This window comes from Melozone crissalis, unplaced genomic scaffold, assembly GCF_028551555.1.
Source record: "Melozone crissalis strain CALT ecotype California unplaced genomic scaffold, PUWL_Pcris_2 ptg000035l_1, whole genome shotgun sequence".
NCBI classification, from domain to species: domain Eukaryota; kingdom Metazoa; phylum Chordata; class Aves; order Passeriformes; family Passerellidae; genus Melozone; species Melozone crissalis.
In genome coordinates, this window is record NW_026535813.1 from 7,334,656 (window position 1) to 7,355,253 (window position 20,598).

General features: G+C 44.4%; 1 pseudogene; it reads right to left on the minus strand.

Annotated features, from left to right (window-relative positions):
• Positions 1–708: 708 nt before the first annotated feature.
• Positions 709–20,598, minus strand: part of LOC128941403 (vasculin-like) — a 53,133-nt pseudogene continuing 33,243 nt past the window's right edge.

Sequence of the window (20,598 nt, forward strand, 5' to 3'; positions counted from 1 at the left end):
GTGCTTATTTTCCCCCAAGAAACATGTTCACTGTAAGAATACTCAGTCTTGCAACACTCCACACAAAGCCTTCAAATAAAAGGTTAGTTCTAGGAATTTGAAACCGAAACATCAGGGTTTTTTTTTTCCCCATTAATAATGATGACTACACCACAAATGCCTAAAGAATAGTTATATGTGGAAAAAGCAGAATGGTAAAACAACTCAATAAAGGAAAAGAATTTTAGTGCACCTAGTTAATTTTAGCCAACATGCTACATTGCCCTTTTTGCATACAAAATGGACTCAAGGACTTCCATTTTAAGAAAGAAATTACTTGGCAAGCAAAACACTGTGTCAAGCTGTCTTTTTTTTTTTTCCTCATATGCTTGGACATATTAAGACAGGTCTTGATAAACATTACACAATTCCTTTTGGTTTTATTATTAAATGAGAAAGTCTGATTTATTATATTGTCACATTGCTACTCAGAAATGCGGCAGTGATGAATTCAGTGTTGGGTCAACCCAAGTCCTCATTTTACATTTTTTCACAAAGAAATTATAGTAATGTTCAACACAATATTCCTTGCTTTCTTCAGAGAAAAGTCCCATCATTCTTCCTCTAATGGGGCATGTTACTTCATCAATTAGAATTATTTTTTTCAAACAATACATCCCCAAATTTTCATGAGATCAAAACAAGCTTCTACAGATGTTACAGAAATCTTCACACATCATCATCGTCTGATGTATCACTGCTGCTTGTCTCAGAATCGTCATTCTCCAGAGCAGGTTTGAAAGTGAGGTTTTCCCAGGGGCTAAATTTAAAATCACAGATGAAGCCATTTTTCAAAATGCCATTTTTTCAAAGGCCATTTTTTTGTAACTGAAATGAGAAAACAAGATGTATGAGAGAAATAAAAAGCTAAAAACAACAATCTGTTGCATTTCAGCATTCTCTATGTCATCTATGGGCTACATTAGATTCACTGCACGGCCTATTTTATGTATGTGCACAAAGGAAAATTTACCTGAAAACCTTCACTTCTGGGCCAGCCACCTGCATCCACGAGCCTCCAACTGTGCTAAACTAATCTCCTGCAGTGAACAAGACTTTACCTTCTCACCCACTTCCTCAGACATCTTGCCCCAGTGATCCCTCCCACATGGCCTTTCCTGTGATGCAGTCCCTTTTTCCATGGTCTGCTGCAAACACCTGTGCTAAGAAGGGCAGGTTCTGCAGCAAGGAAGGGGCCCAGGAGGAGAAGAAGCCGAGAGGAATGGGAATCCCAGTCTGTTTATTCGATGCAGTTGGAAAGTCAGACAGTGGAGAAAAGGAAACAACTTATTTTACGAGAAAGAAATTACTGCGTTTCCAGAGGTAATGCAGAAACTGGGCAATAAGCCAAGCATTTAAGAGTTCAATACACAGAACCATTCCCCTACCCTTCCCTTGATATTTTGAGAACAGGTGTACTTACAACAAGCACTGGTCCCCTATATTTTTAAAGCAACTGTTATTCTGAAAGCACAAGGAGGCAAGAGAGAGAAAAGAAAAAGGGTGCTGAAATGGCAGCATCGCTAACCATCAGAATTACTGGAAATCCCCCTCAAAGGTAGACACTTAGGGTAGCCACTGACAAGTTCATAAAGGAACATTAGTGTTACCCGTTCACTAATGACATGAAATTCCCTCATCTCATCCTCTGTTAGTGGAGCACGTTTCATCATTTTCACTGTCTTCCTGCAAGCCCATCTCCTTTAACAGCCTTTAAAAAAGACAACACTAAGGAATTTGCTACACACTCAGATGTTTCAAGCTCTGCCTACGTAGATGTGTAAAGACCTGTAATAAACAGATTAATCGGATCATAATTATTTTAAACAAACTGTTACATAGAAGTAGGTTAAAAACTTTACAAAAGATATATAAAGCACAAAAGTTGAGAAGTTCTCAGGCCTTTCACAGATGACTATTTTATCTCTATATGTTTAATTTCAAAAGTTTAAAAAATTAAACAGTAATACTTTATCTGTAGAACATAATTTTAAGCATAACACCATCACTTGCACATATGAAGTACTACATTTGCTGCCATCAGGTTTCACATTGATCCTGCTCTTCTGCCAACTCACTGAACATAAGGACACAAAAGCCAAATTTCATCATATTATCTCACTCAGAATCATAGAATTGCCAAGGTTGGAAGAGACCTTTAAGATCATCCAGTCCAATTGTTGACAACCCAGCACTGCCACTGTAACCCCTAAAGCACTAAACCACATCACCCAGTGCCAGATCATGCCTCTTAACCACCTCCGGGGATGGTGACTAACAGCTCCCTGAGCAATCTATTACAATGCCTGGCCACCCAAACAGTGAAAAACATTTTTCTTATATCTAATCTGAATGTCCTCTGTCTCAGCTGAAGGCCATTTCCTCCGGTCCTCTCAGTGCACGCACAGTAGAAAAGACCTGCCCCCATCTCACTACAACTTGTCAGGGAGTTGTAGAGAGTGATGAGGTCCTCCTTCAGCCTCCTCTTCTCAAGACTAAACAACCTCAGCTGCCTCAGCAGTTCCTCATAAGACATGTTTTCTAGAACTTTCACGAGCCTTTTTGCCCTTCCCTGGACATATTCTAGCATTTCAATGACCTTTTTTTAAGCGAGGAGCCCAAAACTGAACACAGTACTTGAGGTGTGGCCTCACCAGTGCTGAGTACAGGGAGATTGTGGCATCCCATGAATTCCCCCCCTTGGTCAATCCCCAAGCCCTCAGCCCTGGAAACATTAACTACTTACCATAGAGTCATCCCTCCCAAAGGGAAAAACAGTCTCCCCCATGGACTTGGTGTCACAGCTTCCCCTGATTTCTCCCTCCCCTGTCACTGGCTGGGCATCCCTGGTGGCCAGGCCCCTCTGCCCACCCCTTAGCTCCACCCCTCCACCCCTTCCCCTATATAAGCTGCCTGCTCCCCGTGGTTCTCTCTCTGGGTTTGTCCTTCGGTGACAGTGTTACTCTGCTGGAATAAAACCTTGCAAAGGAGCCTTTCTTGCCTCTATCGCTGAGCCAGTTGCGGTGTTGAGTGGAGGTTTGACTGCATTGCCTGAATGTTAACTCAGCTTGCCTTTCAACAGGAAAGGCTTGCTGGGGACAGGGGATAGGCAGCAGCGCCTACCACTTTAACACCCACATTTTTAGGAGATGATCACTTCCCTTGTCCTGCTGGCCACACTATTCATGATACAGGCCAAGATGCCATTGTCCTTCTTGGCTACCTGGACGCACTACTTCCCATGTTCAACTGGCCTTCAACCAGCACCCTCAAGTCCCTTTCTTCTGAACAGCTCTCAAGACACTCTTCTCCCACCCTATAGCACTGCATGGGGTCACTGCAACCCAAGTGCAGGATGCAGAATTTCACCTTATTGAATCTCGTGCAGTTGTCGTTAGCCCATTGATCGAGTTTTCCAAGATCCCTCTGGAGAGCTTTCCTGCCCTCAAGCAGATCGACACTCCCACCCAATTTAGTGTCATCTGCAAATTTGATGAGGGTGCGTTAAATCCCCATGTCCAGAGCATCACTTCAAGATCTTTATCACCAGCTGAAAAAAAGCTGACAGTTTTTCATATTATGTTTTGATAAGGACAGTAGAACAGAACAGCATAGCTTTAGAGAAGTAGATAAAGGATGTGACTTAGAAGTCATGCAAAAGGCAAGCAGGATCACAGCTGAGCTCTACAAGACTGACTAAGCAGAAGTTATGCAAAACAATGATATTGTTGCCCGATAGATAAATGACACAAAACTCAGATAAGTTTTGTGGGTGCTTTATTAAGGGCCCGGGGGTGCCGGCGGACTAACGTCCCAAGTCTGAGCCCCCCGATTTCACATATGGGTGCTTCCCTTTTTATAAATGCGATTCATAACAAGGTCTCCAAGAAACAGTTCCCCTTGCCTAGTCACAGTCCCCTTGTGATACATTCCTTAGTTCACAAGCAAGATCATAAATCTTCTGCTTATCTTACTCTGAGAGCATTGTATGCTGCCTCCAGAGGGGTTAGCATTCTTACTTTCCTGCACTAGCTTAATTATTTATTAAATTCCTAAGACTACCTGCTAGGTTACACACAAACCCAACACACACACTATCAATGGCTACAAAACTGCAAAACTGCTTTTAACAAACCAATTCACACACAACTCATAACTAAACTATAATTACACATTTTGCTAAATTTCATTTCTTTTCCAACATTTCCCCCCTTTTGAGCATCCTTCAGTCCTGCTGCAAGGATGCTCAATCAACAGTATTGACAGTAACATCTTCATAACGAGGTGGGGAGTGTTCTTCATTCTGCCGCCCGCGGGTCATTGCCTTCAGCAACCGGAGAGATCGCTTCTTTTCCTTTTCGATCACACCTAAGAGGCATCTATATACAATCCATATAGTCACTAAAAATACTAAAAACATTAGTGCATACTGTATAGCAGATGTAATCCAGCCAGACAGGTGAAGCCCCAAAGAATCAAATACTGCTCCTATCCAGTTATGCTGTGCTTCCTTTTCAATTTCCTTGGTTTTTGTTTCCACTTCTGCCAGTTGAGAAATATCTTTCTCAACTTCAAGTGTAACATTTGGAATGTGTACACAGCAATGATCTATTCTCCTACTCAGGTAACCACAAACTCCATGTTCTCTTAACAGCAGCAAATCCAATGCCATTCTGTTTTGTAGGGTCATTCTTGATGTAGCTTGCAATTGCAAATTTAGATCTTTAAATCCCTTCTTAGTAGCTGCTGCCAACCTTTCTGTCTGTCCTAACAAGTTGTTGAGCATTTCCCTATTTCGATATGTCGTTACCGGAGGGAATAATGACTCTAATATCCATCCAAATTGTACTCCTGAGCCAGGTTCATGCCACTGCTCCTCTAGGGATTCTTCCCTCTTTCTGAGTCCTTTCCTTTGGATCAATCTATTCAGTTTCCAGTATGGACACAATGGGGGAACCCCTAGGGTGATTTGTGTTACTGATCCATCTAGAGGTAAATGTGTGGTCCACTGTCCGTGTCCCAACACCCAGACTAGATTTCCAGGGCTATGCACAGTAGTATATCTGCAATCTATAGGTCCATCCATGGACTCTCGGCTAACCGTGTGATCATACCCCCTACACTCGCATCCCCACTTTAATGCCATTTTCACTGGTACCAATCCAATTCGGTCTTCCGGTGTATCACATGTAAAAACCTCAGTACAATTCCAATCCTCTTTCTGCGGTCTGAACTCTCGGGAAGATGTAGACGTGATGAGGGCCCTATAATGTGACTGATTCTTTACTCCTGACCATTGGATGCACCATTGTACTTCCCCAAGGTAATTATAGTGTTCCAAAACACTAGGTCCCCATAATGTCTTCCAACTATTCCAGGTGTCAAAATTCTGTGTGACATTCTGACAACTCATCTTGTTTCGGTGGGATTTCGTTCTTATTCGTATTGTATTGCATGGCTCATCTATTGGGGTTGCAATTAAACACCTCCTGGTATTTTGAATCCAACCATAATGATTGGGTTTCTTTTCACATTCCTCTCTAGTCATAGCCCGAATGGTCATACACAAATCCCTCCATACATCCACTGGTTTGGGAACTGACTGGCAGGACCATGAAACATTCTTGAATGTTTCAGGCATTTTGGTTACCGGTATTATTCCCCAGGGAATTGGTTCACCTGCAGCCTGTGGCAATGGTAGGCAAGCTGTTATTTTAGTCACGTTCTGCATGATCCCAAAATCTCTAATTAATCCTGCCACTAAGTTTTCCTGCTCAGTATTCCGTTCTATTGTATCATTAGCCTCCCGTCTACCCCTTCTACCGTGTCTCTGTAAGGATAACATCATTCTGTCATGCCTCCACCATGCATTTCCTATTCTAGGATTAGTGACATTCAACCACCCACAACCTTTGCCTTCCTTCTCCCACCAACTGGCCCCGTCCTCTATTCTGTCCCAGGTCAGTTCCCTATTTTGCTTCCACCTTTTGACCCGTAGGTTCCTTTGATATCTTGATCTTACTAGGAAGGAACAATTTATTCTAAGGGGTGGCCCATCCCACATGTCCGCTGCCATTGATACTGGATCAACCTTTATGTTTTCAGCACGATCCCCTGTCCCTGGCAAAACCCTCATACTCACTCTTTTGTAATCAAAACTATCCCGTATCTTGACCAAACATGTATATTCTCCTGTATCGTTTGTGGTTACCTTAGTAAGATTCAGTACCGTGTTTCCTTGTTGTTTATCCTGATCCCAACCGACTCTGATCTTGCCTCGGCTTCTTTCAGCCCCCCGTTGCCATATTGCAATAACTTCACGGGCCTCAACTTTCTGGCTGTCAAATATAACACAAGTTAATTGAACATCCATCCCTTCCATGACTGTAACCTTTGTTTCTTCAACCTGTACTAGAGTAGACCCTTGAACATGTACTAGTCTCATGATCACTAGCAGTAATATAATTAAGAAGGCAGCTTTGCGCGGAAGATCATCCGGGTTGGAGACACTATCTGGGTTTCCCATTGGAACGGTGCCTTCTTTACCCTGGTGTAATGGATCCAAGCATCCATCCCCTGGACCTTCACCGCCGTGTAGGTCGTCATCATCTCCTGGTGGGGTCCGCTCCATGACTCTCGTAGTGGATCTGTGATCCACTTCTTGACATACACCTGGTCCCCAGGCTGAATTTCGTGGACAGAATTCTCCAGCGTGAGCGGTCTATTCCACTGTAAGGTATTTCTTAAAGAATTCAAGATCTTATTAAGTGACATAACATACTCTGCAATCGCCTGGTCCCCACTCACATGTACCTCCCCTTTTAACACAGTTGCATGATATGGTTTGCCATATAGTATCTCATATGGACTTACGCCTACCTTTTCCCTTGGTTTAATTCGAATCCTGAGTAGGGCCAAAGGCAAAGCTTGAGGCCAGTGCAGTTTAGCTTCCTGGCAAATCTTTTTGATTTGTACTTTCAGGGTTTGATTCATCCTTTCCACTTGCCCACTAGACTGAGGTCTCCAGGGGGTATGCAAATTCCAGGTTATATCTAACAGTCGTGCTAATTCCTGCATTACCCCGGCTATAAAATGTGGACCCCTATCTGATGACAATCCTAAAGGTACTCCAAATCTTGGTATTATTTCTTTCAACAAGGTTTTTACCACCTCCTTAGCCTGATTAGTTCTACATGGAAAAGCTTCCGGCCACCCTGAAAACGTATATACGTACACTAACAAGTATCTGTATCCCTGTGCCCTAGGCAATTCGGAAAAATCAACTTGCCAGTAATCTCCCGGTTGTGGCCCGACTTGCAGCTTTCCCATTTGTATTTGTCTCCTAACTACTGGATTATTTTTCAAACATACCGGGCACATTGCATTAACTCTTTTTGCCATTGTTAACATCTGATTAGAGATTATCTCATTTTTCAAATATTTTACCAATACTTCTGCCCCCCAATGACATTTGTTATAATCTGATTCCAAAATAAATTTCATTATGCGAGTAGGTACCACTATTTGTCCCATTGGTGTAACATACCACCCAAGTTGATTCCTCTGTGCCCCTAGCAAGTTTATTAGTTTTCCATCTTCTATTGAATATTTGGGCTCCTGATTCAGGTATGGGGTAGCCGGATTCGTTCTTACCGGCACCAATGCCATTTGAGTCCGTATTTCCCGTGCCACTTGCCGTGCTGTAACATCAGCAAATCGGTTTCCTCTGTAAACGTCTCCTTCCGCAGTCTGATGTCCTCTAACATGCATAACTGCAACTGCTTTGGGACTATGTACCGCATCCAGTAGCTGTAGCACTTCTTCCCGGTGCTTGATGTTGGTTCCCTGTGAATTCAAAAGCCCCCTTTCCTTCCATAACGCCCCATGTACATGAACCACACCAAAGGCATATTTAGAATCTGTCCAGATATTAACCCTTTTGTCCTTGCTCAAATACAGGGCTCTGGTGAGTCCAATCACCTCTGCCTTCTGGGCCGAAGTCCCAGGTAACAAAGCCTTTGCCTCTATTACCTGATCCAATGTTACCACTGCATACCCGGCATAGCGAGTCCCATTCTCGACAAAACTGGATCCATCAGTGTATAGTTCCCATTCAGGTTCTTCCAATGGTTCATCCTTTAGGTCGGGTCTGCTGGCATATACTTGTTCAATTACCTCTACGCAATCGTGCACCAGTCCCCCAGCCTCCTGGTCACTGCGTAAAAACTCTGCAGGATTAACATGATTAGTAGTCTTTATTTCAATATCATCCTGTTCTCTCAGGATAGCCTGGTATTGCAACATTCGACTGGATGATAGCCAGTGACCCCCCTTTTGCTCCAAAACGGCCATGACAATATGGGGAACAAACACTTTCATTTTTGCCCCCAAAGTCAATTTCCGGGCCTCTTGAATAAGAATTATTGTTGCCGCCATGGCTCGTAAACACGAGGGCCACCCGGAACTTACCGAATCCAGTTGTTTAGAGAAGTATCCCACTGGCCTCTTCCAGGATCCCACCTTCTGGGTGAGGACCCCCAACGCCAGTTTTTGCCTCTCATTCATGTACAACTGGAATTCCTTGGTCAGGTCAGGGAGTCCTAGGGCTGGGGCCTCCTTTAGTGCCTGCTTCAATTCCTGGAAGGCCTTCTTTTGCTGTGTCGTCCACTCCAGCCGATGCTGCTTCAAGGCCTCATACAATGGCTTGGCTAGGAGACCGAAATTCATGATCCACGGTCGACACCATCCCACCATTCCTAGAAAAGATCTCAATTCCTGATGGTTATGAGGCAAAGGAATAGCACATATTGCCTCTATTCGGTTTACTCCCAAACGTCTCTGCCCTTGTGCGATCTCACAACCGAGATAAATAACGCTATTTTTGACCAATTGAGCTTTTTCCTTAGAAACCTGATACCCTGCTTGGCCCAGCATGTTGAGTAATTTAATTGTTAATTCCACACACATTTCCCTTTCCTTGGTAGCCAGAAAAATGTTGTCCACGTACTGCAGGACTACATACAAGGATGGGGATATTGTTACCTGGGTTATCTTCCATTCCTCCAGCTCCTTGGTCAGTTGATTTCAAAAAATAGTAGGGCTGTTTTTAAATCCCTGTGGGATTCTGGTCCACGTAAGCTGCTTCTTTCTCCCAGAATCAGGACTCTCCCACTCGAAGGCAAAATATTTCCTACTCTCTACTGCCAGTGGGATGCAGAAGAAGGCATCTTTAAGGTCAGTCACTGAGAACCATTTAAACTCCTCCGATACAGATGTTAACAAGGTGTAAGGATTAGCAACAACTGGATGTATGTCTTTCACTATTTCATTAATAGCCCTCAGGTCCTGTACCAAACGGTACTTGCCATTAGGCTTCCTCACTGGAAAAATTGGAGTATTATACTCCGATTCACATTCCTGTAATATTCCTTGAACCAAAAATTGTTTAATTAACGGGGCTACTCCCCTCCTTGCCTCAAGCTTCAAGGGGTATTGCTTTACCCTCACTGGTTGGGCCCCTTCCTTTAGTTCCACCTTTACTGGCTGCGCGGCTTTAGATTTTCCGGGGACCCCTGACTCCCATACCCAGGGTACTACAGCCTGCTCAATTTCTTCTGGAATAGGAGAGGCATCCACTTCCTTGATCACAAAAATGCCTGCTATTTGTTCCTCAGGTATTTCCAATTTCACCCTTCCCCCCTCAAATATTATTTTCACATTAAGTCGGGACAACAGGTCTCTGCCAAGAAGGGGTGTGGGGCAATTTGGCATATACAAAAATTGGTGATCTAATTCCTTCCCCCCAAACCTAAGATTTAAAGGTTGTAAAAATGGTTGTTCCTCTAGCTTCCCTGTTGCCCCCACCACCTCTACCGTTGTGTCACTCAAAGGTCCCAATCGTCTATTAAGTACAGAATATGTGGCTCCAGTGTCTACCATAAATTCTTGATCCTTTCCATCTATCTCTAAAACTACCCTCAAATCCCAGTCTAGTCAGCTTTGATTCTGGTAGTTTCCCAAAACTAGTGCTTGAGCGACCTCTGCTGGTCCTCCCGTGAATCCTCCCACAGGAGCATTCCCCATTGGACCTGTCCTTAATCCTATGTTTCCCATGCCCATACCTCCTCTAAGCGGGCATTCACTTTTCCAGTGTCCCAATTGTCGGCAAAACGCACACTGGTTTGGATCCAACCTCCCCATGTTAGGTGCAAACCCAAATCCTCCCCGACCTCTTGCCAGCCCCCTCTGTCCGCGATTAGCTCCTCCCCGACCTCGACCCCTAATGGGTCTTCCTCCTACCCCTGTCTGTTGCATTACAGCCAGAATACTAGCTTGTTGTCTTTTTGCAGTTTCTTTTTCCCTGTTGTTGTATACCTTCCACGCTACCTCCAACATCTTATCCAAACTCCGAGTATCCTCTCCTTCCAGCTTTTGTAACTTTTTCCTAATATCCTCTTGTGATTGCCCCATAAACAACAATGCCAATTGAAGTTTTCCTGATTGATCCTCTACATCTAAATTAGTGAACTTCTGAGCCATGTCTTTTAATCGTTCTAAAAAGGCAGACGGAGACTCATTCTTGTCCTGCTTGACCGAATACAGCTTAGATCAGTTCATAGTCTTAGGTATTCCTGTCGTAATTCCTTCCACCAACAATTCTTGATATCGTTTTACAGCCCTTATTCCTCCCGTAGAGTTTGGGTCCCACCTTGGTTCCTCACTAGGTACCAATTCATCAACTGTTTCATTTAGTTGTCTCAACCGAATCTCCTCACGAGCCTTTTCTCTAGTGGCTCTAATAACCATTTCCTTTTCCGTGGAATCCATTATAGTATCTAATAATACCTGTAAATCATTCTAGTCCGGATTCTGAGTCTTTATTACCATTTTAACCACCCTTGCCACCCTTTCAGGATCCTCCCAATAACTCCCCGCTGATTGCTTCCATATTACCAAATCCCCGGGGGAGAAAGGCACCTTTATAAGTATCCTTTCTCCCTGTGGTCCCACACCTTCCCTTAACGGCGCAATTAACTGTGGCCCCTTCTGCCCCTTCCTCCCCTGGCGAGTCCGCCCTGTTAACGGAGTTCTTTTAGCACTCTCATTCTTTTCACTATCACCATCACTGTCACTCTCACTAGATCCCATTTTTATAGCTATATCCGCAGGGGGAGCAGGGGGCAGATTAGGAGCAACCGGAGCCCTCGGGGGTGCTATACAATAAGACAAATCTTCCTTGATTGAAGGATACAAATTACGCTCCTTTCTTTCTTTACATCCCACACACTCCCTCTCATCATTTACCTCTAAAACCAAAATACCGCACTCCTTTTGCCATTCCTCTTTCCGGTGTAAAACAAAGAACAAATCTAAATATGGTATTTCATCCCATTTCTCATTTTTCCTTAAAAATTGCATCAGAGATTCCATTATCCCCAATTCCAGTGTACCATTCACCGGCCATCCCACTTCCTCAATCTCATATTCAGGCCACCAATGATTACAATAATCTATCATTTTGCTTTTATCCAATTCTTGATAATACCCCTCACTTTTCCATCGTTTCAATATACAACCTAATGGCGTATTTCCAGGTATTTTACCATTGGCTTGCACTAAGGTTTGAAAAGTTTTAAAAGACATCATATTACAGCCTTTAATTCCACCTTTAGTCCCAGTAAACCAATACACCTTAAACCAATATACCTTCTCACCGTCCTTCCCAAAAAAAAACAGGAGACGAGTTCCGGTCCTGCGTCCTTAGACGTCTTATGGCCGGAGCCCAGGCTTTTCTACCAACCACCAAATCCAAATCCAATTATCACCTTCTTCCAATATAAAGCACCTTCGGGCTTACCTTAATGCAGTTGTCCGACAGGCGCGGGGGTGGGCACGAACCCGATGACTCCCCGAGAAATGCTCGGTGCCAGCTTGGAGTGGATCGAGACGCGGAACCGCCCCAGCTACCTTCGGAGTCCTGCCGCGGTCGCCAGAAAAACTGTTGCCCGATAGATAAATGACACAAAACTCGGAAAAGTTTTGTGGGTGCTTCATTAAGGGCCCGGGGGTGCCAGCGGACTAACGTCCCAAGTCCGAGCCCCCAATTTCACATATGGGTGCTTCCCTTTTTATACATGCGATTCATAACAAGGTCTCCAAGAAACAGTTCCCCTTGCCTAGTCACAGTCCCCTTGTGATACATTCCTTAGTTCACAAGCAAGATCATAAATCTTCTGCTTATCTTATTCTAAGAGCATTGTATGCTGCTTCCAGAGGGGTTAGCATTCTTACTTTCCTGCACTAGTTTAATTACTTATTAAATTCCTAAGACTACCTGCTAGGTTACACACAAACCCAACGCACACACTATCAACGGCTACAAAACTGCAAACTGCTTTTAACAAACCAATTCACACACAACTCATAACTAAACTATAATTACACATTTTGCTAAATTTCATTTCTTTTCCAACAATATTGCGTTTAGTCAAAAGTGGGGGTTGAGGAACAGCCACCTAAAAAGGACACTGGATGTTGAAGATCACCAAAGAAGACCCCAAAGAATGATATAAAAACTTCTGATAAGGGGTGGAACTATGTAAAATAAAGTAATACATATACATCAAGTAAGCGAGGATAACTAATTGTGGGATTCACATTCTCTGAACCTGAGAGAAGCAGTGAGAGAAGCAGAGAACAGAATGATCAAAACAATTCTTATCTCATTTGCTGCTCCTGTGTTTGTTCACAAGCGGAATGCATTACGGAAGATTGTTTACCTGAAGGGATTTGGTAATTGGATTCTGGTGTGAGTATTTTGTTTTCTTGACCAATCTCTGCAAGCTGTCTCCTGATGGTTGGTCAGGAGACAGTCATGAGATTTTGTTGAGTTCTTGTTCAGTTTCAGTTTACATGCAGTGTACTATAGCATAGAATAATATAGCATAATAAAGTAATTAATTATCATTCTGATATCATGGAGTCCTGTTCATCATTCTTCACAGACGATGGGGTCACCCTGCTTTTACAATAACTAATGAATATGTAATCAGTGTGTATGGTAGAAACTCTATTTACCCAATGCTTGGGGCACTCAATTACAGGAAGGATCCTCTGAGTGACCAGTGCACTGCAATAAAGAATGCCTGCTTTCTAATACTCAAAACTATGTTAGAAAGTTTCTATCTGACTGATATTGGTATCAGTTTCAATTGGATGGCTGCTCTCCAGGACTGCAGCAATAAAAAAAGCAAAAGATAAAACAATTTGGATCATCTGCAAGTGTGGTAGGAGGTCTACCACACCCACCCTCTATAGTTAGTGTATAAAGATATAACCTGGGCTGAAATGCTCAGCAAGGGGTCATCTCTGGCCAAAAGAACTCAGGCCTCAGCTAAGAATCAACATCTTAGTCTGGAGAACAGATGTGGGAAGAGATAAAGGAAATATTCTTGAATAAGAAACAATGTTTTACGAACTATAAAAGACATATGAATTATCACAGAGGCAGAAGCCTCTTAATCACACCCTGAAAGTGTGGGAGACCTCTCCCAGAGTTTGGATGCAAATTCTGTGGTTACTTCCCTGGGGATTGAGGGAAAGGATCTTCATATGTGCTATAATGAAACCTCTATTCTGGCCTTATTATCAAGCAGTACAAGATAGCCCGGGAGCCCTGTTGTCAGGGAAACAGGGTGCCCAAAAGCTAGGCTAGCTCCAGGCTGATGCAGCAGGCTACCCTCTAGCAAGCTTGGTGATTATCAGCTCTTAAGTGATTGCAAGCTTTCTTAGGATATTAGCTCTTTGCTTGCTAGGTAGGTAGCCCTTGCCTGAGGCTGCAGCAGAGTCGAGAGAGGAGAAGGGAGCGCCTTGGGGTTCCACAGCCATGTTTATTTCATGGGGAGGCCATGAAGGTTCCAACGACAGCTCTTCTTCTGTCGAATGGGCTAAAGTATGCCCCTTTTATAGGGTTAGGGGGAATCCAAACTTGACCAATGGTAAGGGTTTGGGTACAGTGGCCTATAGGGTTACAGAGATAAGCTTTGGGGTGGGAGTCAGAAAGACAGGAACTTATTCTGCTGTCTCAGCATTTCCTATTGTTCAGTTCTCCATGGAGCTTTACCTAGGTCCATGGGGTTTACTACAACTCCACTTTCTGTTTTTAGAAAAAAGGCGCTTGCTATAGTTCTTTTGAAACAGTGAACAAGGCACGAGAACATAGCTAACACAACAACAACTACAAGGAGAATCAACAATATTCCCTTAACGAAAGATGCAGCCCATCCTGTTACTCCCCATTGCCCGAAAAGTTCATTGACCCAGTCTGGGATTCTTTCTACTTTCAAGTCCTTCACAAGATCTCTCAGTTTCTGGATGTTCGCATGGATGGATTCCGAGCATGAAGAGAGGTTGAAGCAGCACATGCCTTCGAAGTCTTCATAGCCATGTCCATGGGCAAGCAACAGGAAGTCAATTGCTGCTTGATTTTGGAGCGAAGGGTGTCTTGTGGTTTCTTCTTCCTTTAAGAGATCACTTAAGGCTGCTGATGTAGCTTTAGCTTGTTTACTGAGCCAGCACCCAAGGTGATTGATTTCACCGAGGGCTTTAGCTGCAGCTACCCAGGGTAAGAACAGGGAGACAGCAATCTTTTTTGGTTTCTTCCAATCGTATAATTTGGGATCACAATTTTCATCAAATTCCGTGTAGGACCTTTAATGGCATTTTGATTCACTTTCTTTTTTCCAATTATATAACTGGGCGATGTTTGGAGTAAGGGTAGAAAGTTTTCCAAGGGTACAGGGACCTCCCTGGAGTCAGGAGGGGATCTCCGCCCATACTCTGTCACCACAGATGAGAAACATTCCCTTGGGTAATACTTTGGGGTGGAGAGAGGACACAGAGATCACACGAGCGGCGTAATTGCACCAATCGTGAGAGTTATAGGCTTTGTTATTTGGTGATCTGTCCTTTCAATATGTGTTTTTGTTCTGGTCAATTTCTGGCCAATTGTTTTTTGGATGTCTAAAGTAAAATTTGACACAATATGTGGCCTTGGAGGACCCCAACAGATCTAATTCTTGGGGTTCCTCTTGAGCATCAGGCAGAATTTTTGTCCACTTGTCCCAAGTATCAGCCACATTGGGTCTCTTACCTGTGGTTCAGAGGAGCTCTGAGTTATAGACGGGCCAGTCACCTGCTACAAAGGGAATTCCTACTAGACATGTGGAAAGTGGGTTATCAGTGCTTCCCATGGACAAGCACATGTTGTCCTGTTTTAATGTTTTTGCTAAGGTTACCCAAACAGTATAGCTAGGCTGTGGGCTAATCCAGCCGAAGGGTGAAGAACATCCAGGCGGCAGTGAGGGCAGCACCAATGGAGATATTTTTCATCTTTGGGCAGGAATAGGGCTTCTGATAAGGAATATAAGCAGAATTTGTTATCTTTATGATGAGAGGGTTTTCTCCCTTGTTCTTTTCTCTGTTCCCCTCCTCCCTCCCTTTTTTCTTTTAATTTCTAAGCTATACTAAGGGAGGACGAGTGGGTAGAAGGTTAAGGGGTTTTAAAAGGTTAGGAAGAGGGAATAATAGGGTTTTTTAATATACAAAAAAGGTGTAACAACACATAATTCAGAGAACACTTTTGTGTTAAGGCTATCTACGGCTTGATGCAGCAGAATGTTATTTAGCTTTCAATTTAGTCTGCTGTCTTGTGATGGGGCGGTCTGCTCTTGTGGTTGTGGGTATTCGGCAATGTCTTCATCTCCAGGCTGAGCTGGTTTGGTTTTGAGGTGGTCTTGTGTTTGCCTCAGGAGAGTTCTTGTCCCCGTTTGCAGGAGTAGTGTTTGCAGTGCCTAGGTATGGTTTAATGTTTTTTCCTGGGTACCACCTTGGACCGGATGGTAGTAGCACACATGCATATCCTCTACCCCAGGTAATCAACTGGTAGGGCCCAGAAATTAGGTGTGTTTCGGGGTCCTTCACGAGCACCGGTGGTTTCTCAGTGAGCTTTGTTTGGGTGGTATTTGCAAAGTGGCAAAGTATTGGTGGGTCAGGCTCTGATGCTGTGCAGTTCATGAAGTTGATGACATAAAGAGCCTTGCAAATTCTTTCCACTGGAGAGGTGATTCTTGTGTCTCTGTTCTGTTGATCGAGGACTCTTTTGAGGGTTTGATGCGTCCTTTCCACGATGGATTGTCCTGTGGGGTTTACAGGTATGCTGGTCTTTTGTGCTCTGCCCCATTCATTGAAGAACTCCTTCAACTTGCAGGAGGTATAGGCAGGTCCATTATCTGTTTTAATCTCCTTTGGTACTCCCAGGGTGGCAAAGGCGAGGAGAAAGTGTTTTATTGTGTGCATGGTCTTTTCTCCTGGATGTGATGATGCAAATACTGCTCCCGAAAATGTGTCGACCGATACATGCACATATTTTGACATTCCAAAAGGTGTGAAGTTACATCTGTCTGCCACAGCTGGCAGCTATTCAGACCTCAGGGATTGACTCCCATCCCCATAGATGGTATCTGATAGTTTTGACAGTTCAGACATGTAGCAACAATAGCCTTTGCCTGATCCTTTGAGAGCTTGAACATTCTCATAAGGGCAGGCACATTTTGATGAAAAAACGTGTGTGACAACTTTGCCTGGGTAAAGATGTTAGGAACATTAGCAGTTTCTGCTGCCATTGCTAATGCATCCGCTTTTCTGTTACCTTCTGCAACAAAACCTGGAAGGTCAGTGTGTGACCTCACATGCATTATATGGTAAGGTTGCTTTCTGTGGGAGATCAGGTGTATTAATTTAGAGAGCAGTTGGTACAACTTTGGATTGGAAACCTCTTTAAGAAGAGCATGTTCTGCTCTCATAGCTATCCCAGCAACATAAGCTGAATCTGTGACCAGATTGAAAGGTTTCTTTTTAAATTTTTCAAAGGCTCTGACCACAGCTGCTAATTCTGCAATCTGTGGAGATCCCTCCACTATTTGGATGTCAGATTCCCAGTTTTGTGTTTGGGGGTCTTTCCATGTGATCACCGACTTGTGGGAAGACCCTGAGCCATCTGTAAAGATGGTTATAGCTTTGAGAGGTTTTCTTCTTTGGATTCATTTTGGAATCAAATGGAAAGTTACATCAGGGTTAAAAAGCTTGTGTTTTGGGATCTTGACTGAAGTTTGGCCTGTATAGCTATCCAGGGCAAACTGGAGGCTCTCATTGGTCTGGATCAAGTCCTCAGAGTCTGTAAGGGTTATTGGCAAGTATATGCATGCGAACTCACACCCTGAAAGAGAGCGGAGGCAAGTTCTAGCCCTTTTTATTAAATGTGCTATGACCTCCTGGTAGGTGGTGTCTTTGTAGGCTGGCTATTTGTAAAAATCCATTCCAGTATCAACAAAGGGTCTCAAAGCTGGGAGTCCCATTGGAAAATCAGTCCATAGAATTGAGGTGCTTTTCCCAGGATGATGAACTGGAAAGGCAGGCTGGGCTCGAAGCAATGGGCTTTGCGTGAAGACAGGGCTTCCTGGACTTTGGTGATGGCCCCTCTGGCTTCTGCCATGAGAGTGCAGGGAGAGTCCAGGTCTTTGGGCCCACAAAGAAGATTGAACAGGGGAGCAAGGTCCTCTGTTGTAATTCCTAGCAGTGGACGTACCCAGATGATGGACCCACACAGGCTGTGTAAGTCCCTGAGGGTTTTTGGGTTGTCGTTTTTGGTGAGCTGCTGGGATACGATGGTCCTTTCCCGGATCTGGACTCCAAGGTAAGTCCATGGGTTGATGGACTGTATTTTATCCTCACGAATCTCCATTCCTGCCTTTTCTATGATTTCTATAGTCTTTTTGACTGTTTTGTCCAAGTAAGCTTTATCTGAAGCACACATCAGGATATCGTCCATATAGTGGTGGATGATAGCATCTGGGAATAATTTTCAAACGGGACACAGGATTTGGGCCACGTACCACTGGCAGATAGTTGGGCTGTTTGTGAGGCCTTGAGGAAGATAACACCAATTATATCTTTTGAGTGGAGCCTTTTTTGTTAAGAGAGGGAACAGAGAAAGCAAACCATGGAGCATCCTCAGGGTGTAGAGCAATGCTGAAGAAACAGTCCTTGATATCTATGATAGCAAGTGTCCAGTCTCTAGGCAGCATCGATTGGGAAGGCAGGCCAGGCTGGAGGAGGCCCATGTCCTCAATGACCTCGTTGATTCTGCGAAGGTCATGGAGGAGCCTTCACCTGTTTGTCCCAGGCTTTGGTAGAACGAAGACTGGGGAGTTCCAAGGGCTGTCAGACTCTACTATGTGGCCTTTTGTGAGCTGTTCTTCCACAAGGGTGTTTAGGGCGCACAGCTTGGCTTTAGAGAGGGGCCACTGTTCGATCCAGATCGGCTCGTGGCGTTTCCAGGTGAGACGAGGTGTTTCTGGCAGTGCACGTGCTTCAGTGGCCCCAATCAGAAATCCTGAATGGGAATACGTAGGGAAGCTCCCCACTGGGATAAAACATCTCTGCCCCAAAGGGTGATGGGGGCCCTCACCAGGAATGGGCGGATGGTTGCCAGCTTGCCTTCAGGCCCTTCCACAAGGATGTTGTTCTTGCTTCTCGTGGATACTGTAGCTCCACCAATCCCCGAAATCATGCCTGCAACAGGTTGTATATCACAGTGTTTTGGCCATTCTGAGCGGGCGATGATCTTCATATCAGCACCGGTGTCCAGCATCCCTGGTAGGTGGGTCTTCTCTCCTTTGCAGGTAAGGCCGCACTCGATGGTAGGCTTGGATGGTCCCACAACTTGTGCCCACATTGCTGTAGGGTTAGAGAGGAATCTGTTCCCTGTGATTCTTTGGGAGTAAGGAAGCTTGTGCAATTGGAGTCCCCTTTGAAAGAAAAAATGGTAAGTCTATGCAGTATACCTGGATGAGAATCTCTTGTCTTGGCTGCACTGTCAGCACTTCTGGAACAACGAAGATTTCCTTTGGGAAATTAAGATAGTCACCTATAATTAAAATGTCTGAAGGACCACCTTTTGGCCCATATTTGCCTGTGGGAACACGATGAGCATTCTCATTATTAAAGTCAATGGACAGAGCAGTTACCAGTTGACGGCGGGTACCCGTCTGGGTCACCCCATGTGTTGGGTCCTCTTCTTGTGGTCTGGAACCTCCTGGGATGGTGTGTGGTTGAGTCTGGGTGGCCTTTGATTTGTTGTCACAGCCCAGGGCTCCACCGGGCTGCGCAAGGCGTTTCCCGGACGCTGCTGGTAACGTTGTTGATTCTGGGGTCTTTGATAGGTGTTACGGTGGTTTCGGGGAGGTGACCTCTCTGGGCAATCCTTTATGTAATGTCCAAGATCCCCACAGTGATAGCATTTAGCTTGGTCTTTAGAAGCTACGACTGCATATGCACCAGAAACTCCTTCAGCAATACCCTTAGCAACTGCTTGGACATGTGACGTGTACAGCATTCCAGCATTTGCTCTGTGGTAGGGTCTGTATCCATGGGTAGAGACCTCAAAATGGCTTTGCATTGTTCATTTGAGTTACTCAAGGCAAGCTTACATAAGAGTTCCTTCCTTGCCTCTGTGCTCTCTATCTGTTCTCCAGAGCATCTCTAAGTCTGTCCACAAATTTGATAAAACTTTCATCTATCCCTTGTTTAATAGTAGAAAAATGCATTGTTGGCATTGACTCAACATGCATGAGAATTAAAGAGGTTTTTGCTGCAAAGTCGACGTCTTGCAGTGCGTTTTTATTCAAAGTTTCCAATTGGTCTGCTGGTTTCTGTAAATCCCCTTCCTCAGCCAGCCGTTCTACCGTAAAATTTGTCTTAGCAGCATCTGCAGAATATGAATCTGATAATGTTTTTAATTGTTTTTTCCAGTGCCTGTCCCATAACATATATTCTGCTGGGGACAGAAGGCAGTGTGAAATATTTTTTATATCTTGGGGAAGTAAGACATGTGCTGAGAACATGACTTCTAACAAATTTCTAAAAATATGTGAGCCTCTGCCATGTTCTTTGGCTATATTTCTTAGTTGCACGAGCTCCTTATTTGAGTTTGCCTTCCATGTTTTTATAGTGGATTCCCCACCATTTCTACCTTCTTTATACTCTACAGGGAAAGCATTAATTTTCTGTGCTAGTTCCCAATCCCCAGCCTTAGTTGCCTCTATCTTAATAAGAGCCCATGGGTCAGTATGCATCGTATCAGAATCAGAGTCACTGCAAGTGCTCTGGTCCTCTGAGGAGGATTGAGGGGAGGTTGCGACCCGTGTCCTATGCTTTTTATGGCGTTTAGATGCGGCATTTTTCAAGGGTTTTGGTGGCTGTGGGGGGGCACATAGCATAACCTGGCCAGGGGGAGGTGCCATTGGAGCTGGGATGGCAGCACAGCATGCATACAACTGGATGGGGGGGGTAGCACCGTGGGGGCTCTCTGGGATTCTGTTCGGGTGGCATTGAGGGTGGATGGGGGGTTGGAGGGACAGGTGGTGGGGACAGGGGGGCTGGGAGGACTGGGGGTGTGGGCATGGGGAGAGTGGGGGTGAGGAGGCAGTGGGACTGGTCTGG